This window comes from Stigmatopora nigra, chromosome 3 (genome assembly GCF_051989575.1).
Source record: "Stigmatopora nigra isolate UIUO_SnigA chromosome 3, RoL_Snig_1.1, whole genome shotgun sequence".
Taxonomy (NCBI): Eukaryota; Metazoa; Chordata; class Actinopteri; order Syngnathiformes; family Syngnathidae; genus Stigmatopora; species Stigmatopora nigra.
The window spans coordinates 8,367,525-8,392,494 of record NC_135510.1 but is presented as its reverse complement, the minus strand read 5'-3'; the positions used below and the strand labels follow the sequence as shown (position 1 = coordinate 8,392,494).

At 38.9% G+C, this 24,970-nt stretch overlaps 1 long non-coding RNA gene across 2 annotated transcripts in view; it reads right to left on the bottom strand.

Annotated features, from left to right (window-relative positions):
* Positions 1–24,970, bottom strand: part of LOC144194836 (uncharacterized) — a 181,353-nt gene that overhangs the window by 117,606 nt on the left and 38,777 nt on the right. For both annotated transcript variants that reach the window (XR_013325998.1, XR_013325999.1), the window contains exon 4: positions 20,440–20,489. This is a non-coding gene — a long non-coding RNA (uncharacterized LOC144194836). The remainder of the gene's footprint in view (positions 1–20,439; positions 20,490–24,970) is intronic.

Sequence of the window (24,970 nt, the reverse complement as noted above, 5' to 3'; positions counted from 1 at the left end):
TAACAAATTATCAAGCAAAAACAGGATTCCTAGATGAACTTAACTGGATTATAAAAGGCACGCAGCCAATTTCTTCGACAAAAAAATTAAAGATTTTATGTGCAATTTGTAGTAAAAAAATACGATGAGTTTAAAAATGACTTGGGTAATTTACACAGTTTGGTTATTCCCTCAGTCTAAGTATTGCAGTTGGATTTTCTCTTTTTTGTTTTGTTTTATATTGATTTCAAGCTTAGCATTTGTTAGCTATGCTTGACTATTTAAACAAGCTCAAAGTGAACTATGACCACCCGGTCCCCTTTACTGGCTACTTCAGAACCTACTGGATACAATTTGTCAGCAAGTAAATAACGTAATTAAGTGTTTTTAAAAAAATCAAAGAGAAAGAAACAGGAAATCATGTATGAATGCATATGAACATTCATAGAATATGCCTGCCAAATTTCATTGGAGTAGCAATGATAATGATTGTCCACCTCAAATAGAAAAAGTAAATGAGATTTTGAGACCTCCCTCCAGGTAGTCTGATAAAAATGTGGCTATTTCTCTATATAAAGCCCCACAAAGAAAATCCAAAGGCATTTCAGAGGCGAGAATAACTCAGTCCAGAGTACGTTTTAAAGCCAAGCAAGTGTCGTACCAAAGCACAACTCAAAAATCCCAATCCTTCACTCAAGCAAAAGAAGCTGACCACAAGAGCCGCATTAGACAACTTGAAAGAACAAAGAATCACAGCTGAATCTCAAGCAAGTCAGGTGGACGGGAGGGGCAGTTGAGTGTTTTTTTTATTTTTTTGGTTTTGTTTTGTGTTTTTTTTCCATGCCAAAATATTTCTCTTGTTTGAAGATTCAGCAGAAGGGACAGCCACATTCTCTATCTCAAAGCAAAGTAGAAAATGAGCAGAGGAGCATATTTTCTCATGCCTTACAAACAAAACAAAACAAAAGACGGTGAAAACTGATTTCAGGCCTCTTTTAAGTTGATTAGATCAGTGCCTCTTTTCTTCAAATGTCTTATGTATAAATGCTGTCATTTATTGCCAGCATTTCAGACAGCATGAATCAAAATGTCCTTGATGTTTGCTTAGCGATTAATATTGTGTACATTTGTCATGCGTGGCGTCTGGCAATTAATATGGGAGCCGTGTGCTGAATGTCTGCCTGAATATCTAATATAAAAGAAAAATGGGTGAGGATCGCATTTTGTTTTTAATGTTTTGCTCGAGTGGAGCACTGCTGTCACGCCTGCTTCTTTTTCTTTTTTTTTTTTTGCAAGATGTCAGACAAAAAGAAAGGCGAGATAGAGAGGGAGGGATCCTGGAGAATGGGGGTAGGAGGGGGGGGTTACGAAGGGGCTACTGACATGCACTTGTCTCCAATCTCTTCGAATCCATTGCACAATTCATCTGCTTTGTCTCTAATGCCACGACTGAGGACAATCAGACCAGACGCCCATTAGATTTCTCATACGACCCCACCACCGCCATGCGGACCCCTCCCTTGCACAATTTTTCCCCCCCTTCCATGTGACATGGTGACTGAACGATAGCTAAGGCAATTCACCAAAAGCGCCAGAGCAAAAATATCCCCCTACCCCAAAAAAACAGGGGTATGTCAGGAAGGCATCCACATCAAAACCATGTTGTCATGGAGATATACTACGGTCAACAAATCACCCAGACTCGGAATATGCGCCATACAGTATACGCAGGCAGGAATTTTTATGTATTCATCTGGAAAAAAAGAATTGCTTGAGAATAAAATAGAAATAGAGGATAAGGAAAATTTGTAGCTGGGTACGTACAACCTTATTTTTATTAGTTTGATGTCAAAACAGAAACAGGTTATCATTAAATGTGTTACATTGTGATTGTTGGAATAAAATGGGTTTAGTTTATTATTTACTTTGTATTAGTATTTTTTTTCAACACATTGCATGATATACCCAAATTTTATCGTGTCATTACCACACTACTGGACATTTTATATTTCTTTTGTATATTTATATGCATCTACTTTAATATAACTCATTGCCTGCCATTGACCGTGATGGACTTTCAATCCATTTTGAGTGGGAGGGGCTAATAAATGTTTGTCCCTTCATTTTTCCATTCAAGTTTAACTTTGACTGTCAAAGGCAGTCAAAGAGTTCATGAAATTAAAAAATAATCATTTTTAAAAATGATTGGGTGCCACATTTGATATGTATCAATTGAAATGGTATTCATTTTGCTTTCTTATTAGCATTTTAATCATTTTGCCTATAATTCTATTTACACAATACTAATTATAATTGAGAAATGGTGTCCAAATATGTAGGAATCACATTTTGGGTCATGTAGCCAACACCTCTCTACCATATTCCAAAAAAAACTATGACTGATGTGACACAAAATGTGATTTCAACATTTGTGGATGCAAAGTCTTTATGGGATTAAAGGGACAGAGACACCTTGATCAAATGTACCGCAGAAAAAAGGGAAAAGAATCTAATGAAGTGAAAAGGAGCAGAATTTATCTCTCCCATGCATAACAAACCTAAATAAAAGCAAATATTACCCAGTAGGCGAAATAGTCGCCGCCAGACATTTTGAAATGGCACTACTATTTTAGCCAATCAAATGCAAGTATATCAGATTATCCGTTTTACGAATCATGCATTGATTATCCATTGTAGTATGTGCAGTGTTTTGGGAAAATAAGCTTTAATGAATTTAGGAAGCAAAGTGGGCAAAGTCTATGGAGTTTCAGATAGTAAAAGGAGAAAGACAGCAACAGATTGAACAGGTACATAAACTATAAGGTTGTGTATCAGCATTTTCCGTGCAGTAAACGCATGACATACTACATTGGTTGCACTTGTAAGAGGGGTCCTATGTTTCTTTAAACAAGATTTTCTCAATTATCAAAAGTCAAAGAAATGCACTGTTTGCAATCATCTTTCACATGAAAGTCATTTAGGCCGGGATTTTTTTTAAACAGCCAGAAATAGGAATTTGTTTTGTTATAATGGTTTATTTTCTGTAGATAAATATTGACGAGTTTTAACAAACTTGGTCGATAAATGTAGATGTGATTACAGAATTCAAGCAAAATGCTCGATCGATTTAACACAACAGTAAATTAGGAATGACGAATAATGCATAAGAACGGATGCCAAAATGACTCCTCTTTCGAGGTCATGTGATGACAGTTCCAAAGCCAATAGCATTGGATGACAGAAAGAAAAAATCTTCCTGGAACTTTTTGCAAAATAAGGAGCAGTCAGAACGAGGGTTGGGGGGTGGGGGGCAAAATCAAAAATGTGCTCCTTCACCTCCCTTGTTCAGGAGTCTGTCAGCACTTGACTTTAGCTTTTGAGCAGAACTACAGCAGAGCTCTAGCCTCATACAAGAGGATCCTCCATCCCAACAGCTCGCTGGGGTCACTTTATTGAGGTTACTCTGCGGTGCACTACATAAAAAGGCAAGAGGCAGAGGGATATTAATGGTAAATGTGGCATAGCTACGGCATTAAAACCCCTTCTTTGTCCTCCCTTTTTTCTTTGTTTGGCCAGAAGAGCTGAAGGCTTAGGGATAAAGGTAACGCTGGAATCATGAGACAGGGATAAAAGCCAGAGAGAGAGATAGTGAGCCGGACCAAACGACACAGCAGTGGATAATTAAAACACCCAGGGCCCCTGAACTTCCTCCATCCATCCATCTACTCTTCCCCCTCACTAAAAACACACATTCTTACATGCTCACAAAGAAAAAAAACATACAGGCCAACACAAATGCTCACTCTCATGCAGTTCCGACAGTGGCTCCCCGCTTTAAAAAAAGAAAATCTGCAGAAGCGGAAGCGCACATATCTCCTACTGCTGGCTTCTGTTTATTTTTCATTTGTACATTTTTAAGGATCATGAAAGAGTATATTGTTTTTATCTGATTACTCCCAGACTGCCAGCCTCCACCGTCTCAAAACGCCCAAGCGCCATATGGACTTTTTCATTTAACAAATGCTTCCTTCCTTTGCATGTAATGCACTTACTTCAGATTACATTTACAGCATATTAACTATAGAAGTATCCTGAAATACTGATGAAAGACCAAAAATAAAAAATAAAAATAAAAGATTGCATACATCACTTATGCAATAAGTCACCCATGAATAACTTTTAACCCTTCATACTGCACACAACCGTTGGTAGACGTCCACTCTATTCACACTTGGAAAGGCTAGTAGTGAATGATTGTTATTTTTTATGAAAGTTTTAGGAATATAGTATTTAAAAATAAATAATAATTTCATGTATAAATGTGAATATTGTGGCCTGCAAAAATTTAAAGCCCACACGTGAAGGCCAGTTTTTTGAGTTGGAATTTTGTTTTTGCGTTTGTATTTCTTTACCATAAATAGCCACTATAATCCCCATAGAAATGAATGTAAGCTTTTCATTATCAGTATGAAAAAAAGTCATGCATACAAGAGATGTGTATTTATGTCTGCATTTTTGTGATAACTCTAGTTGTCAGGCCACACTGCCCTCTGTTGGTATCCTGGGCTTAAGGCATCCTAAAAACCTGACAACAGCAGTTAACATTTTTACCCCATCTAATGACTCTCTTACAAGTTAAACTACAGACTCTCATGCATGGTCGTATTTGTGGTTATACTTGATGAGGTGTGACTGACTAGCTGGCTCCATATGTCATTGGCGTGGTCAATGACCTGGCGTGGGAGAGCGCCTGGCGCGGCACCCCATGAAAAAAAAGTGGTGAATAAGGATGTGTTAAAGCAGCATGTTGACGGGGGAATAGCAGCTAAAAGGATCCCTACACGTTGCCCACACTGAAGTCATTACCACCGGCCCTTTGATTTCCACATGCAAAAAGCTCCGGTTGTGAGGGCCCCACGTGCTACAGCAGAGGAGTGCGTTTTCGGCGAAAGTCTTCATGTGGTGTTAATGTCTGCACCAGTCAGTCAGGGGAAGAAAGGAGGCCCAAGTGCTTTCTCAGATCTTTTTTTATCATTTGGAAGATGATTAAAAGATTTGTTGGATGGCCTTCGCACTTGGACAGCTTATCATCTTCGCACTGTACTGAATATACAAATTCTTCTCTTAAGAAGGACATGCTTAGTAAATACAAGTGCTTTTTTGGGGGGGCGGTGAAGAGACAATCAGTGCGAGGGGGGGTCTGTGTTCTGCATGATTAAGATTTTGTTGGCTGCAGGCAAAAGGAGGGCAGGGAAAGGTCAAGGGGCGTGAGAAAAACAATCACCTGCTGTTCATTTAACCGCTTGGTCAACACCAAGTTTAGCCCACTCTGACTCGATCTGTGTGTTATGCGTCACTTTGTTGCTTCAGAACAGATGGACGGCGGTGTACAAATACACAGAAGGATCTATTTTGTTTGTATTTCTATAAACTGAGTGTACAGTACAGTACATACAAGTATAGTCTTTTTTAAGGCGGTGGAGATCTATAATGCCCTGAAGTATATAAAAATGTAGTGTTGATGTATGGCAGTGTAATGCACGTAACATCAGATAACTTCCAAATTAACTGTGATTTTGTTAAAATACTTTTTTTGCATTTAGCTGATTTTAATGCAACACTTTAAATAAACATGAATTGAGCTTATATATATCAGTGATTATATCACCACAACTATGTGGGCTGGCTCTAGCAGTTTGTGAAAGAATCACTGAAGTAAATGTTCAAATGGTGCATAATGAACTGTTAAATTCTGTTCAGTTATATTCAAGTACACTGCATGTGTACTTAATCTTTTAGAACGGTCTGTGTATAAAAAAATATAATGCAATTTAATTTAGTCCTTGTAGTACAGTTTTTATGTGACTCTGTTTGAGGACAGTATTACAGTTAAAACATGTGCATCATGTTATAGTACCTTTATATTTTTATCTTTTTTCTATACCTTTTATACAAGTTTTTATGGGGACCTTTACAAGCATGGATTTATATTCATACACTCACTTAATTGATTTTGTTAACATGTTATGAATTATAATATTTATCATAAATTTTAAAAATGGTTAGTGGGAAAATTATAATTTAAATATATAATTGTGATCTGGAATTAAGACAACTAGACATTACTTTTTTAATTACCGAACAAAATGTCACTTGCCTTTCAAAGCTTTGAATGGCAATTACGCCATATTATCAGTATCGTGGTATGGTTAATAAAGTAAAATGTACCAAGCATGTTTTATTATTGCTATTGAGACAAGAAGTTAGAAAAAGATTTGAGAAACTATGCTCTAATCCGAATGTTCCAAAACATTTAAATACTGGTAATATTGAAAATAGGCTTAAGAGTTTTGGCGTACCATGCATCAGATTAAAAATATATATATATGTACATATATCAATGAAATGGGTAGCTATGCTCCCTTCACACCTGACTCCAGCAGAGGGTTAACATCAGCCAGACCGGATCCGACAGCTTTAGTCTCCAGAACAGCCAGCTTACACAGATAAGTGGGCCAGACTGGATAAGCCTCACTCAAGTATTCTATTACAGTGCCAATTACCCCTCTGTAAATAATATAACTATGTTGCCACAGTAAAGTCAAAGTGTCCTAAGACTCCAAAACACAAAGCACAATTTTGCAAACAACTTTTCGTCTATTTCACTTCGATTTGACGGTATGCATATAGGTCTGAAGTATTTTGCACCCTTGGACATAAGACTACGGTCACTTGAAACCTTCTCTCGCTTTCCAGGCCCGAGAGCAAGCCTACATCCTCAAAGCCGACATCCACAAAGCTGCTTCTCTAATGGGGACAAATTGGCAATGTCTGTACAGGCTGGTGCTGTGTGCTAGAGCTGTGAATTGATAGTGATGCCTAATGATCCCCCTGGGTAGATCAATACCAATAATCTCCTTTCGCACCTATCCTCGTCATTGACTATAGTGAAACTGGAGGAGCAGCCAGGGGAAAAGTGCTGGTCAGAGCCGTCGGGGTCAGGAGTTCAAGGGCCACAACTGAAACGTGCAGAAAAAAGGAAACTTATGTTTTTGGACAGAACGGGGAAGAAAGTGAAATCTCAAACTTGCCAGCTACTGAGTCAGGTGGGCTAGTCAAAAGCATTCAATCAGCGGGAGAGAGATTGAAGACAAAGAGTTGGGAACAAATGAAAGATGCTTGTGTATTAGATGATCAATATTTTTGGTCTTTCTACAGTGATTATTGTCCAGTTTCACTTTCTAGCTGAGTCAAAATGTATGCCCATTGAGTGAAGCACTGAGGCACTCAACATGTAGGGGCTTTTGAAGATGTGTTGCAATTTTATAGAAATTGTACTATTAAGTTACTGAGCTACATTAGTCTTTTAACTGTTCCAATTCACTTGAGATATGATTTACTCCAATACAGATGGAATTGGCATCTTCATATTTCCCTAATTATGTACACACTTTCCATATTTGTCTACTTTGTTGCCGCAAAGCCAGAATTTCCCCAAAGTAGAACTAATTAAGGCTCATTCTGCGTCATTCTTTCAGAAATATTTCAAGAGTTGTTCAAAATAGACTTCAATTTGTGTCATTTCCAGGCACGATTCCTAATCAACATTCATCCTACTTCCATTGGAAATCATAAAACACACCCTTTCCTGGGCATACATTTTACCGGGAGTAAAAAGGGGCGAATTCAAGTGTAAAGCTCAGGATGTGTTCACCAGTGCAAGAGTGAGATGAAGCGTGGCGTCCCTATAGACTTCAACGTGCGTGTGAATGTGTTGTGTGCGTGTCCGTGAGCTCTGCAGTCATAAAGCCTCACATCACCCCCTCGAACCCCGTGGTCAGCAGCTGATTACTCCCACCAAACGCATCCATACACTTTATCCCAGCTGTCACAGTGCATACTCATTACAGACTGCACCAGCCAGCTGACTCCACGCGGCCACACCCGCCCGCCCGTGGCCGCGGGGCCAAATTGGGGGAAGGGGAGGAAGGTGGGGCACAAATCAGAAAGCGGGTGAGTAAATTTTGCTCTCCAAATTTACCATTAGCGCTACATGACATTTTGCTGTCAGTGGACGTACGAACCCTGCATATGTTGACATAGGTTTTATGTTGGTGTTGTATGAATTAATAATTACTCTCCGTTAAATTATAGTATCGCAGCGTGCTACCATTAACTATTGATATTAGAATCCTAAATTGAGTCTACCATTAAAACAACTCAAACAAAGACACAAGAGGGAACTTAAAAGAAATCAATCTTCCTAACTAGTCTTCTTAATGTGCTCATAGCAGTTGTCCAAAATATTGTACTTGTTTCAACAATCTGTTTGTGAGTGTGTGTGTGTGTGTGTGTTGGGTTGGGGGGGGTTTACTATTATCAATGGAAAGCGTGCCACATTGCCATATAGTACAATAGGTGTTTCTAGCAACCCAGTGGTGGTATTTCACATTTCTTGAAATTAATGTTTTGCACGGGGTATCAATGTTCCATATGCATTCAAAAAAACATAAATGGCAACTAACCCTTCAGACTGTTATTATGCTAACGAATGTACTCATTGGCTTCCATTGACGAGTGTAGATGAACCAGTTGCTGTAAAAAAAAAAAAACAATTAAAGCTATTTTTATATTGGAGTACAGCTGAGCGATCCAACAAAAAACCATCACATTGTTTCTTTTAATGTTTGTACTTGATTCTTTTCAGAATTTTTGTTTAGTTGATTTATTTTTGATTGAAGAATGCTTTGTCAATCAGTTGTATCATAACTTGCTTTTGGCATCATGAAATAAGCATATGTTCTTGAGTATTGTGATATTTCTTGTATTTGAATGTTCCAGATGACTTTGTGTGGGTGAATATTAATTCTCTTTTGAGGGGAAAAACCTGACAAATAACACAAATGACTCTCTGTCAAAATGGATTTAAAGTCCAGTGCTGTCAATCGCCAAGATTGAGTTGATGTTATTTAATATTCAAGGAAAAGTAAATGAAATCTAAACTCAATCACTTAAAATGAACATTCAGCTTGTTAGTAAATCAAGCTTTGTAAGTATTTTTAGGGATGCAAAAACGAGACTAACTGACTGCAATTCTGTTCATAATTAAACTGCCTAATTTACACTGGGAGTTATTAATTAAGTCCTTCATTAAGTAGTACAACTGACGACTGTAAACTGCCGATGATAATCAAGAAGATGATTAGGGATAAAAATATGTAAATAAAATTAAACTAGCTGCACACTCATTTGTAATATAATCAAATCAAGAGGGAAAGGTTATTTCAATCAGCATTTCAGAGATGAGCATCAAAGAAAACATGCTATGTTTGCCACCCCCCACCCCATCCCATCCCATCCCTCCACGGCACCCCTATCCTTGCCTCCCAGGACAGCAAAGTGCAGAGCTTAAACAGGAGCTTTTAATTCATTACATCATTATGTCATCTCATACTAATCTGTGCAGTGGCCTCCACTGCTTTGACATGCAAATGGCCTGGAAAAATGTCTGGGGAAGTAAAGAGGGAGGAGGCGAGGCACAAAATAGCAATCATCACATCTTGTCAACGAGTTGAAAATATGCCCTAAAGCACATCTGCCATTTTATACCAACCCTCCTTACTCCGTTCCCTTTGCTTTCTTTCCGCCATTTTTTGTCAGAGAACGCCCTAAACAATGCTGTGGGTAGATCACACGAGCAGGCGGCAATCTGTTGAAGATCAGCCTCCCTACGGAGAATGTCTAAACAGTACAACGCATGGCGTGCGCTCGCAATCCAGCCTTCTCCCATTCACGCGTGCCCCTCATCTGCATATTAACAAAAAAAGGCCCCTCCGGCCTTCCCCTCATCAGTAAACCCCTCCCCGCAACCTCACGCCGCTTTCACTCAGGAAAGCCAGCTGACTAGAAAGTGTGCCAAATGGGATTGCCCACCCGCACACACTGATAATACGGAAAACACAAAGTTGCACATTTTTACCACATACAGCATAAAAAAAAATCCACTTGCATAATAAACAGAGAAATCCGACTTTAGTTAGATCTGATGACACCAGTATTGGCGGCGCTCATCTGATTTCCAACCCGCCTGTGCCCCCCCCCCCCCCTCCCCTCAATCTTCCTCCTCCTCTTCCTCCACACCCCTCCTCTCATCATCAGGTACCTGGTGACGAGCGGCCCGTGATAATCCACAGCCTCTAACCAATCAATCAGCAGCATCGTAATCAGTAGCGGTTGAGAGCCAGAGAAGAAGAGAGGGAGAGAAAAGAAGCCCATAACTTACCACGGGTCGCCTCCAGTCTGTTGAGCGCAAGTAAAGAGTTCTGCTCGGGGCTTTTGGCGGTAGCTATGTGGACTAGTTCGCCACAAATATGGCACCTTTGGGTGATTCTTACCCCCCCCCAAAAAAGAAAAATTCACTGCATTATAAACATATGACCAACATATAAAAGAACTCCCCCTCCCTTTTCCTATTTCAGTCCGACTCGCTACCTTCCTCCCTTCCTCCCTCTCAGTCACTCTCTCGCTCCCTATTTGCTTCTCTCCTCCCTCAGTGTGTGCCTGTTGCAATAGGGTGGACATATACGAGCTATACAGTGGAGATATGTATTAGGAAGCATGTGCAGACCATTAAAAAAAATGCCTGGCTGGTGTGGTAGCCCGTAGATCAGCTGGACCTTGTGTCTGTTGGTGGGAGGGAATAAAGGAGGCTAGGGAGGGTCAAAGCTAAATGTTCTACAAAGAACACTGGGACCAAATGCTTTGAATCAAGCAGATATTCCCTCACCTCTCTCCCATTGGATTCAATTTTTACCCCTGCAACTCCCTCCCTTCACCCCCAACCCCATCCCAGACCTTCCATCTCCTACCCCATTTCTGCTCATAGGCACATTCCCTCTGCAGACAGCCTTTGAGGGGGTTAGTCGTCTCCAGGAAGAGGCAATGTCGGCAAGCAGCTCCATGCATTTTGCCTTGAGGGCCAGATAGCTGAAAAGCCGTGCCTACGATCACCCCCCCCCCCCCTTTTTTTCGGCAAAGACAAGAAAAACGAACTGGTTTTACAGACCTCCCCAAAAAGATCTGATGCCGAATTTAGCATAGGATTACACAAAACCTCTCTGGTGCACCTGTGAACAGAACCCAGGTTTCTCCATTGCTATGATTCCTCTCCTCCCCCCTCACCAAAGGCAGCACACAAGCAGCAGCTGGGGCACGGTGCCTAAGTTTAGTTCGACAACAGAAGCAGAGCAGCGCTGTGCATGAAATGTTGTGTTCGAGGATCCTCTCCATGGAGATATTCCTAAAAGAGAACGCTCAGTATATTTGTATCTCATGCTGCCGGTCCTGCGGTGCCAGAATGTCAGTACTTGAGCTAACACGCTGAGGAGCGCTCGCTCCGGAGGCCTCGTGCAGACGGCAGCAAGGTACCAACTGTGACTTGAGGGGGAAAATCCATTAGTCACCAAGGGCTAGCTGTGCTACATTTGCGTGACTTTGGTGCAGGCAGCATGGGTTCACTAGGCAATAACAAAGTCAAATTGAGAGGGAACGCTGGACTTCATTTTAAGCATATGCACTGATGCTATCTCACCACATCGGACATTCCCTTATCTTACCTGCTCACGCTCTACTACATGTGATCTTATGTTTCATCCTCATTGGGTTTCTTCTCGCTTGGTGAGATGTGAATATTGTGTAACATTACATATTGCCAGGTAGTGAAGATGACGACTTAAAAGGGAAACAGTACATTATTCAATTAAGGCTGGGTGTATTCGAGGCTGTATTCTGAGCAGCCTTCTCTTCACTACAATGATTTATTCTTTTTACTTTTGGCCCAAAAGTCAGTGAAATTATTCTAAAGATAACAATGGACTTTGGGTGGACCAAACAAGATTCTTACTTCATAATCAGCAGGGCAAGTGATCTCCATTTGCAAGTACTGGTGTGTCCACCTCAACCCACAGAGAAACCACATCCCTGGACAGCATTCGTTCTACCAGAATGGATGAGTATAGCTGGCATCAGGAAGGATTTCACACATCCATCAACCAAACTATTTGCTCATCAGGCACAGGGGTGCAGAGCACAAACAGCAGGACATCACACTCTACCTTAGAAATAGCCTCTTTGCGCCAGCTGGTAGACTGCTAAAGTACAACAGACCCTCTATACTTCATATTTTGTTCTAAAAATGTCCAAGAATGTGTGCATAATTTAGCACGTAGTACCAATCAACGACCTCAGCTATTCATACAATTTCAGAGGGATATAATATATTCTGGTATATTTTGTATGTGTTGAACTGAACCTACATGACATTCTTGTTCAGAATACTGCTAATTCCAGGATTTCATTGTTTAATATTGGCTAATGAGAGGTCTTCAGAAACGAGTTTTATCGCTATCATTGAAGTACTTTCACTGGAATGATAACTAACTAACTAACACTGAAACATGACCATGATGTAAAAGCAAAGGGAATTCGGGAGGAATAAAAAAAAATAATGTGACACAGTGCGATTGTATTCCTCAGAGCAAGTGCACAACTGCACACACACACTTCAGGTATCATCATAAAGTTGCCGTATTGATTCCATAATTACATACTATTTTACTCAATCTCTAGTACCCACCCACCTGTCTAAAGAGGACTACACCTACAGGACGTCTCTAGCCGAATACACATCAACAGTAAACACCTCTGAGAAAACAATATGACGCCGGACATACACAGCACAGAAGAAGATAAGTCACACGGGAGATGCTGCCGTCCCCATCAAAAAGGATGACTGGCCTACATGCGAATGTCATTAGAAAACTCCAGAGATGAATATACGAGGGTTTAGGGGAGCTAAAGTGCACCGGTGCCTTGCTACATGAGAAGCCTCCATGTTCTCAATGAGGAGAGACAGAATTTACGCAACATGGCAGCCCTGTGTTGTAATGCATCAAGCCTACTGAGAGCAGCTCTGTCACTACCACTCTTCATCATCGGTACGAGCAAAACAACAGCCATGTATTGTCTTTTGGGCAAGAAAAATGTGTATGTTCGCAAATGTGCACTAGCACCAGTGTGTACGTGTACGTGGCTGCTTTTGGGTTTATGAATGTATATACACACACGTGCCCGCCTCCACTACATCCATATTAAACAGTTTTGGAGGTGAATGTGCTTCCCTGGGTGTCATGAATATAAGAGAAAGCATCCATCTTCCGAAATACAATTTCACAGGTAGTGACAGTAAAACCGACTGACTCTCGGACACACTGGCAGGCGGCTTGCACACACACACACACACATGAAATGGAGAAGCTAAAGGTATGGATAGAAGCTGCCTCCCATCTTCTGATGTGAGAATGCTGATAGCTTTCGCACCAGCATCCTGTATTAAAAGTATTACATCCTCAATGGCTAAATTCCAATAAGGCAAACCCTGCTGATTGATTCAAGTCGATTCCATCCACGCTGACCTCATTCAGGCTACCGGCTCATGTAATACGGACCTAATACCTGTTTCGCTCTCATCAGGGAGTGACATTATGGCCACTTTACAAATTCTGCTCCTTGCTAAACGAGTAATTACAATTTCAGAGGTGAAAATGTTAAGAACATAATGGCAGAGGGGGGAAAAAAAACTTAAAAGCTATTGAAACTACTTTTTTTTGTATAATATAGATATATTCAAAATTTTAAAAAAAGAAACTTTTAAAATATAAATAGCAATGGGGAAATTCACCACACAATTTGGTTAATTATCTATAAGGACATCTTCATTCACTGTAATTTTTCATTAATATTCTGTAACTTGAATTACAGGTGGGAATTACACCTAGGTTCTAATTGCGCATAATTAATTTAATTAACTAATGAAGAAGAGTCCTTTGTGACATTTGAAAATTCAGTCCGGTATTTAAAATGCAGTTAATTATCCTAATTAAGTACTTGATAATGAAGTAATTTCAGTAAATCACAATTAAAGACTTAAGTATATGTAATTATGTATTAATACTAGAGAACAGTGGTTTATGAAGAAAGTGCAAAAAAGTTGAGAACCACCAGGAGAAAATACATTAAAAGACAAAGCTTTACAAAGTCCATTATAGTAATTTAGGGGAAAGAAGAAAAAACATTTTTCTCTTTGTAAATTGTCAAAATGTTCTGAAACAGATAAATATATATAAAAAAAATGTTAAATAGAGGCAAGTACACAAGCACAGGAGGGAAAATGATGCCAGCAAAGAAGACTTCCACGAAGGTGAAAACAAACAAAGAAATAAAAATGGTTCCTACTGTTTTCAAAACAAGAGGCACATTCAGATACTTAAACGATCCACATCCAAGAAAACACTTGGACAGTAATCAAAGTCGGTCAAAAAACAAAATCTATGTCAAATGTGTTCACCGTTTTTTGGTTTTGTTTTATTTTCTAAGCCGACTCACTTGTAAAATATGAATGTTACTTGAAAGTGGTGCAGACATTTTTACTACATCACTTCTTTTTTCAGTACCGCTGCTTTTCGATGTTGTTACACAAGTGCTCGGCTGATCTTATGGACACACTGACGTCGTGTTTGTGTTGTTCGTCGGCACTGTTTGGACTGTTTGGGGCCTCCGTATTCGCTCCAGTACACACAAGAGTCTCCGCATGCTTCGTGCACACGACTTGATGAAAAACATCAGTGACAAGATTCATGGCTATCAGAGCAGCTGATGAAAATGGTCTGGCGAGAGTAGGATTGGGTAGTGGGAGTTGGGGCGGAGGGCTAACACTCTTAAATTTATATTCAAGGAGAGAAGAGAAAGAAACTCACGCCGAGATATTCACTTCTCTTGCTTTTCAAAAGGTGTGTTTTGTTGTTTTTTGCTATGATATAGTTGCAGATGTACTTGTTATATTAAAAATGGGCAATTATCTAAAACAAAGATGTTTTTTTAATAGATAAAAATCTTCAATTCGAAAAATTCTACAAATATGTCCTGCTTATTCTCTTAGTTGCCTTTACTTAATATCATATTCCAGTGTTCAGCTGGGCGATGCAACCTTTCCATCACGCTTGACTTTACAGCACGGGGCCCGGAGATTGTGACACTTGGGCCGGCGTGAAAGCATAAAACAACATCTTTCACTTTAAGCTCTCTAAATGAGGTCAGTCTATTTGCAACCAGAGTCATTATCACTATATAAAATATCAAATTACAACCACTAGATGTTCTATCCATTTAAATAACAATAACTAAAAATATGTTAAGGTATGAAATATAACCATGACAACAATTGAGCAAAAAAATGTTTTTTTTTTTTTAGGAAACCCTGAGCCAAGATAAGATTACCGATGTGAAATGGCGCCCGTCATGTCACCTGTGCAGCTGCCGCGTGATTTGGCTCTTCAGCCACAGGGGGCGAGCAGCTCTGGGGACAAAGTGAGGAAATGGCTGCTGTGGTTGTTTGAGATGAGGTTAGCAGAGCGACTGGCTGAATGATGCTGTGGCCCCAATTTTCTCCAATCCCTTTTGTCCACTCCCTCCATGTCTGGTGGTTTCAATCCGAATATTGTTTGCTTTTTATGGCACTTGCTCTGAGGGGAAAAAAAGACCTTCCAACTCTTTGTCTAAATACGTCCGATATTTCATCTGTCAATTATCCTCTGACCGTGTTGCCTTTTCACCAAAAAATCTGTCACGCCGTCGTCCCCAAACCTAAACTCAGCCATTCAACAAAGAAATTCAGGCAGCCAATGTGTTTTAAAGTAAACCTGTGTGTGGACACATAACTGTGGTCGGAGGTAATAAAACTTTAAGCACTGCTTAGTGAACAAGTGCCAGGCTAAAACACACAAAAGAAATGTCCATGAATATATCATTTAACAATGTATGTATGATGGTGATACTTTTGGAGCATTGTCAAAATGATATATATACGCACCGAGGCCACATTTTCAAGCAAGAAACGTTCATCATGAAAACCAGCCTAACAGTACATGTTCCTATGTTATAGCTGAGGTTAAATTTGAATAACAGTAAAAGCAGAATGTCCAGGCTTCCATATTTCCTGTCAATGCTGTAAACACAAGCAGGATGCATCACTTTTTTGGTAAGAATTCAGGCATCAGCCCCCAAAAAAGCATCTTGTAGAATATAAAAGACAAGGTTCTCTAGGTGATGCCTTAGTTTTTTAGTGTTCCTTTCAAGTGAAAACTTAAAAGCATACTGAAATGAGGAAAAAAAAATATATATTTTTTTTTATATGTTGTCATTTGGGTAAGCATTACATTTTCAGCGTCAAACACAGTTCGAGAGTACTAAGATTGCACATGTGTAGGCAAAATAGGGGTATAAACCTGAAGCATTACTATTATTATAAACAACATTTCCTATACACACTTTTCTTGGATGAGCAATTTCAATGGCTCTTCCTGTGTGCCGGAAGCAGTGTTGAACATAAAAAGACAAGGCAAGCTTCTGCAGTCTTTGTTGCCTTCTTTGTTTTCTGGATTTAAGAACATCATAAAGACCCGCTTCTGTTCGTGTTAAATGAAGTGTACAGCACCCATGCAAGTGTGTGTGTGTGTGTGTTGTGTGTGTTGTGTGTGTTGTGTGTGTTGTGTGTGTTGTGTGTGTTGTGTGTGTTGTGTGTGTTGTGTGTGTTGTGTGTGTTGTGTGTGTTGTGTGTGTTGTGTGTGTTGTGTGTGTTGTGTGTGTTGTGTGTGTTGTGTGTGTTGTGTGTGTTGTGTGTGTTGTGTGTGTTGTGTGTGTTGTGTGTGTTGTGTGTGTCGTGTGTGTCGTGTGTGTTGTGTGTGTTGTGTGTGTTGTGTGTGTTGTGTGCGTTGTGTGCGCTGTGTGCGCTGTGTGCGCTGTGTGCGCTGTGTGCGCTGTGTGCGCTGTGTGCGCTGTGTGCGCTGTGTGCGCTGTGTGCGCTGTGTGCGCGTGCGCGCGCGCGCGCGTGCGTGTGTGCGTGTGTGTGTGTGTGTGTGTGTGTGTGTGTGTGTGTGTGTGCGCGCGCGTGTGTGTGTGTGCGCACGTTCACGTACACAAGAATAAAAGCGGTAAAGAACTCGAGATCCATAAAAAAGGGAGATGTTCGATATGTTTGGTCAAGTCACTGCAGGCAGCAAGTGCAATAGTATAAAATACAATTAAAAGGTTTATGAAAAGAGAATGGAGAATACATAAATGTAAAAAAAAATGAACGAATTGGGTTTTATAATTTCCACTTGAGCTCAAATCAGCTCAATAGTGTTTTTATGTCTTAATTATGCATCTGACTTTTTACCAATTCACATTGGCATTCATGAGATCACAAATATTTTTTTTTACTACAAATAAATATTTTGATTGGACAGTGCTGCTTAAAAAAATATGTTGTTGGTGAAAAAAAACATAATAGTTAAGACTGAGTAGATTGTTATCCTGATCTCAAGCAATATAAATTCATCTGATATTCATCAGAGTGGTTGTTCTCTGCAGGAGGGCTCATGGCGCTACCTATCCCACTCCCTCTTTTCTCTTTGATTTGGCTCATTTGAGCAGTGCGGTCCCCGGCAGCTTGTTAGAACTGCCACCTCAGTGACTCTGCCCCCCTGGATGGAGGGGTGGGGGGGCGTCGAGATGGAAGGGATGCTCAGAGGGGTGTGTAGGATGATAGGTTAGGGAGGCCTACCCCACAGTGCTTTCGCAAGTCATGGGTGAGTAAGAAAGAAAGGTTTAGTCAGAGGAATCAAATAAGAGACACACATACCATCTATTGGCGAGGCATGAGTACTGCAGTACAAAAGAAAAGACTGATGGGGTCAATCATAACAGACAGTTCAAAAACTGCATATGTTTCAAAACTTGGAAATGGACTTAGAATGTCTGCAAATACCAAGGTAGTTTTAATCAAGTCTTAGTGAAATGTCATTATTAAGACCTATAAGTACAGAGGATACAAGCCACAGACACATTAGAAATAAATGGACTAAATAGCAAACCATTCAAACGAGAGAGTATTCCAAAAGGGAGCTGATCCTGTTTTATTATTAGTGACAGGCTGCAAAAATGATCTCTTTAGGTCAAAGGGACAAGAGCCATAACTGCCCAAATTACCTATAATGGGTCACACATGTAGCCAGGGCTTCAATTCAGCCTCAATAAATTTCCAAAGCTCAAACTCACATTAAAAAAAAAGAGAGAAAGAGAGAGAGAGGGAGAAAAGACAGCATTGCACATTAGCCTTATGCCTACTCAACCCAAGCTACATAAGAGAAAAAAATTAATACAAATAAAAATCATTGCTCTTCAACCTTTCCTTATTTTCCAAGGTCGTGTTCATTTATCACAGTGGGATGAGCTGTGGAGACTGGACAAAGGCTTGAATATATAATCAGAGCTGTTGTAGAAAATGTATAGTGTGAGGGTATGAGGTGCAAACACATCCAGCATGGTCCTGATGGGATATCCAGACGTGCAATAACCTTGGAAAATCATGGGGGTATAAAGAATGAGCTAAAGGTTGAAAGAGAGCGAATTTAACGCAAAAGGACATGATAAAGCCAACTACTATGTGCTAAGAAAAAAAGGGAAAAAAAACATCAACCAATTCAGTAAGAGATTAAAAACAAACACAAAATCATTTCCTTAACCTGACAGATAAGCCAGTTACTTTAATCCTTTAACTCTTTATTGGGCCATGACTATTTCTGCTAATTAAAAAAATATATTACTATATAAATAAATCCAACATCCAAATAAGCAAACATCGCCATTTTGTTTATTTAGGCTGTCTGCAATCATTTCTTGCCAGCTTCATCCATTAAAAAAATGGATTGTTAATGGCAGCCAATAAGTACCGTTAACATGTATATGACCTCCATGACAATCCTGATCTTCAGCTGTGAAAAGAGGAAACAAGGAGGAAGTTTCCTGCCTTTCCTAAGGTCAGCTGCCAGCCACAACATGACTGCTAGTGGGCAGCTTTATGGAAGAGCCGGAGTTAATAGGGGTTTCAAACAACTTCAGGCGAGAGGAGATAGGCAACTAAATTACAACATTGTTTTTCCCCCAATGAATCTGAATAAGTTTTTCATTAACTGTGTCACAGAGATCAGCAGTTATCAGTAGCTCTGGAGGGAACGCCAAAAGGGGAGGAGGACAATCACGGATTCTTTCACCACCTAATTTCCGACTGTGCATTTCCAGGCAAAATTAATTTCCTCAGCTATCTAACAAATCAGAAACAAGTGATTGCGGTTGGTGCCAATCCAGGCAGTCACAATGAGAACGCCCCGCTTCAGTCTGACAGAACGAATCGCGTCAAGCCGACGTCGTATGGGATCTCCCTATTCGGCTGCTGCAATGCAATCGCACTGCCTCATTCACACAAGGACTCAAGTCAGTGCAAGCTTTAGCAGAATGAAACTTATTGCATAATTTTCATTCTAATATAAATGTATTTATATACCTGGGTGTGTTTTAGGGTGTGTGTGTGAATATACACACACCTATAAAAGTCATGAATCCTATCATAATACTTGGAAAGGTACTATTCAATTTCAAATTGTGCTTGGTTTGAAAACACTTAACTACTAATCTTCTACAGTTTACGCAATAGTGGTTAATTAAACCTTAAAAAATGAATGAAACAAATTGAAAAGAAGCTGAAAACAGATTCAACCCAATAATAATTCCTGGTGCCCAGGAAATTGATGAATAATGGTGCCAACTATAAGTACTGGAAATTGTAGTAAAACCAACTTTTTACACACAACGTTAAATCGTAAACAATGATTGAGTGACACATAGATTGAGTGACACATAGGTTGCCTAATGTAACATTCACCAACTGAGTATGAACTTGGTGCAGCAAAAGACTACAAAGACTAGATCATCTTTCCCCAGAGCTAGTTTCACTGCAATGGCTTCCTATAATATCTATTATATTATTTTTAATTCATTGTCATCTGTGAAACACTATATACCCAATACCTTAAAGACCATCTGGTGCCTTAATGTCCAACGCAAATGTTCCCAAAGTTCAAATTTAGCTACGGTAACTCTGATTCTAGAATAGGACCACAGGAACCGAGAGTTATCAGACTGCCCCTTCCAGAATAAAGTTATTACACCCTAGTGGAAGCTAAACCTCCTGGATATGGTCAGAAGCAGGAAAAAGTTGAGCCAATGTCCGGCTATCATGGCATGAACTGTGTGAATTATAGATCACGCAAAGTAGACTTTAAAAACATACCCCAAGAAAGACAAAGGACAGAAAAAGAGCCAATTCTGCAAATCTATGTGCTTAAACTAATATAGTGATATCATTCAGGTGTCCATTTTATTGTCACAATACATTATGAATACAGTTTTGCAAGAATCATGACATATTTTCTACATGACTTACCTTGCCTCATGCAATGTTCACAGGTTGATAGAACATTAAGACTAGCAATGCAACACAAATAAGTAGTGAGGAAATGAACTCACCATATACACTTGTACTCGATCCAAGTTATCAGTGCACTCCTTTGTAGAACCTGTGGCATAGAAGGCTTACATTAGGGGTGTCATTTAAATCTGTTATATCGTGTTTTGAGACTCTTAATAGCAAATATTTTCTTGTACTTCTGATATTTTTAAAAGAGCTTTTAAACACACATTAAAACATTACATATTTCTTTTAACCTTTTCTTACTAAGTTAAGGGATATATATATATATATATATATATATATACATATATATATATATATATATATATATATATATATATATATATATATATATATATATATATATATATATATATATATATATATATATATATATATATATATATATATATATATATATATATATATATATATGATATATATATATATATATATATATATATATATATATATATATATATATATATATATATATATATATATATATATATATATATATATATATATATATATATATATATATATATATATATATATATATATATATATATATATATATATATATATATATATATATATATATATATATATATATATATATATATATATATATATATATATATATATATATATATATATATATATATATATATATATATATATATATATATATATTTATTTTTATTTTTTTTCTTAATGTATTAATTTATTAGTAGACCATTTTATTAATTTATTTATTGCTCTAAAAAGTGGGGGTAATCTAAATATGTTTTTTAGATGACAAAAAAGTTTATTTGACCTTATATAAATTTACTAAGCAATTCCATACCAAGAATGAATATTTTCTAAATACCATTAATCTTTATTTGAATTTTAACATGAAACCTGAAGCACCTAGTCCACCACTTTGGGTTAAATACAATAGTCTTGGTAAACATAAAGCATTAAAAAAATTGAACCAAACTTCTTGCTTTAATGGAATTGACCTATCTCTTGCCAAAGCATATACTTAGTGCCTGATCTCCCCACATTATTGATTTTCACACCCAGAGACAGTGACTATGTTTCAGAGCGCAAATGAAACTCTTCACAGAAATAGTTGATTCCCTCCACTTTTTCCACATTCAGCCAATACCCAATTTATTTGCACCGAGTGATCAGCGGGAAACTTTCTATACTACTCCGTGCTGCAGACGCTTTGCTAGGTGGCAACAATGTTCAGTTCAGTTAAGTTCATTTAGAAGTGGGGATGAAAATTGATGGGAAAAAAGGCTTGATGGTGTTCACGTACCCAGACAGACACAGTAGAAAAATGGAAATCCTATAGTTGTGTAAAAATCATTCAGTACCCAGAGAAAACCCACATAAGCTCAGGAAGTACATTTCAAACTCCACAGAGAAAGGTCGAAGCCCACCTTGGATTCAACCACTTTTTCACCAGGCCATCAGTTTAATTGATTTCTTTGACTTTGTGGGAAAAATAACGTTTACTTTAAATGTGTGCATTCTTTTCGCAGATTGACTTGAATTAACAGAACTATTGGACTTAAAGAGCACGTACTTACTATTTGCAGTAATTTAAGTATTTTGTTAGACTGAATATGGGGGGCAGTTCAGTGTAAAAATATGCCAGTTTGATGCATACAGGCATTGTAGACAAAATTTTCATGTCACTTTAGAAAATACACATTCCATTGATGGCATGCATCCCACCCGGCTTTACTCAAGTTGGGGTCAGACATTTTTTTGGGCCAAAAGGGCTCAAATGGTTGGCTGAAATGTATATGTAAAAGAGGTATTTGCTTCCCAATTGAATAACCTGAGCATGTTATGCCAACAGTTTACAGTCTGGTTTCAATATATTTAATGCAATAGGTTGGTTTTCTTCAGTGCATGTAAACGAGTATGCCCCCAAAGGGCAGGAGATTTCAGGTCACCTTCAATGAAATTACACATGCATTGAAAACTTTACAGGCATATCGCTCTGGTATTTCCCGCAGATCAGTGAGATATGCTGGACAAATAGAGAGTTTTGTTTCGTCCTTTATGCAACATGCATTAAGCCCAGGTGCTTCTTCAATCACAGCCAGGGAAAACGGCAGGCAAACGCCTGCTTTGAGTTTCAAAATGCATTTTTTCTAATTATTTGATTTGTATAGCATTCCTGATTTCATGCTCAAAAACAGCTGAGGTAAAAAAAAATGGCATGCGATGCCACTCGAACTTTCAGGAAACCTTAACCATATGAGAGCAAGTCTTTTGGGTCTGCCTCATGAAAGAAAAAGAATGAAGAGGTGAACAAGGCAAATCATTTTAAAAGCATGAATAATGCATGAATTTAAAAAAAAAACAGATTCCACTGAGGATATTTATAAGTAGGTTTGATCCAGTTATACATTTTTGCACCAGATTCAGAGTCATCTGAGCCAATAAAAATAAATAAAAAGAATAAACTAAATGTTTTTTTGTTTATTTGAACAAAACATGAGTCATTCATTATTTAGTGCAGTAGTAAACCAAGTGAATCAATATACAAATCCGTTTTTAGTTGTACTATATCAATTGTACAGCACAAAACTAGCTTTCTAAACTACAAAACAAAAAAAACATTACAAACATTACATGCAATTTAAACTGTCCAACCAGTCTACCATGCATGTTTTATGCACGAGTGAGGAAGCCGTAGTACCCAGCAAAAAAACCCACACAAGGTAGGTAGATCATGCAACCTCCAAATAGAAAGAATGATGCTGATAGCGGACCTTTTGTCCCATTGCTATGAGGCAAACATTCCACCCCTCCACAGTACCACACACACTAGGATGTTTTATCATATGTAAATAAAGAAATAATCATAATTCCCCTAATTGCTTTAAAAATGTTCTTTAAAAAGGTTAATACATCTTTTTTGACCTATTTTAACAAAATGTGTGCTACAAAGACATAAATGTATCTAAACTTATACAACAGAACACATGAAATCAACCTCTAACAATGTCACTATATCACTATGTGGCTTTTTTGTGTACATTGGTCAATAGTTCAAGAAAGGGCAACTTTGATGGCCTGCATACTACCAAAATTGACAGAAAGACAACAACTTTGAGAAGAGACCCAAAAGAAATCAACAAATAGATTTTCATGTAGACCCATAAAAACTGTCGTCAAACGCCAGTTATTCCTCATGGTGGTAATTCAGACTGTAGCAAGCCCAAATGGCACATCTTTTTGGGCAAAATATAATAGGTGGAAGAGATCAAAAAAGGGGCATCTGTACTTCTGTGGTGAAATATATGAAGTCAGGGACAATAAACCTTCCTCAAGTCTACAACACCTGGATATATGGTCTCCAATTCTTTCCCTCGCTCAGTCACTCCCAGTAAAACTAGCAGCTCTCAACACCAGCACTCACTGACCTCAGGATAGCCCCGTGAACATGAAAGAGCTTTTATATGAAACAGGTGTGGGCTGGTTGTGTGTCAGGGGGAAAGTGACAGAGATGACCATGTATGCAGATGATATAGGATTCAAGCAGCTTAAAACCAGAAAGCTATACAGATGCTGGAGTCCAAATTGTAAGCATGTGATAGCCATAGGACAGCCTGTTTAGACCCATTATCATGTACCCAGACAGAGGCTGAGCAGATCTGTTTTACGTCAAATCAGAAAGCTCTTTAAAGTATCAGAAAGAAAGAGAGTCGGATAGATCTCGGTTGGCAACTTGATCAGATTTTGGTCCCGTCATACATTGCTCTTGCAATTTGCAGTACCGGAGAATTGATTTATTGAACTCTAACTGAAATAGTCATTTTTGCTCACGCGTAAGATACTATTAGGCACGTTGTTGATGAGCTATGGCCTGCGGGGAAGGAACCGTCTACCCCCTTCCTGTCACTTTGTCTGGTTTCAGGTTAAACTTGACCCCTCACACTTGACCTTGGGGGCTTGGTTGAGCAGAAAGGGCACAGCTGTTAGGGAGGGTCTGCGGCAGGACAGACTCCCGGCTGACAAAGGAAGAAATTGAATTGGAGCGTGTTAGCGTCCTAGTCGTTGAGTATCACTCATTTTGGCTAACTGGAAACATCTTTTTACTCTGTGCTCAAAGCAAGTTCCATTAAGCTCAAAATAAGAGGGAGGGCCGAGCATCTCCCCTAGTTTCAACTTTTAACGCTCCTCTGCGGTGGTCTATTTTTAACATGGATACATATTGCTGTGGTCATTATTTTCAATCCCTCTGTCCTGCAATGTCAAACGCCTGGCGAGTTTGATGCATGAACGGGGGGCCATCTCTCGCAAAGTTGGGCACGACAACCAATGTGTGTGTGGTTCCCCGTAGCGGCTAAGACAAAGACAGATAGATGGGCTCGGGCTCAGGCCACAGGTACCTGGGGACGCTTTGCAGGACAGCTTACAAATAGGACTGAGAAGGAAGGGGTGAGGCTGAATAAGGCTCAAGCCATAACTGTCACCTCTGCAGATTGAACAGCCACCCCAAATGAAGACAAAGTATCGATCGGCAGAGTCATATTTGCCGTTTGGTACGTCTACAAAGAGAACAAGAGATGC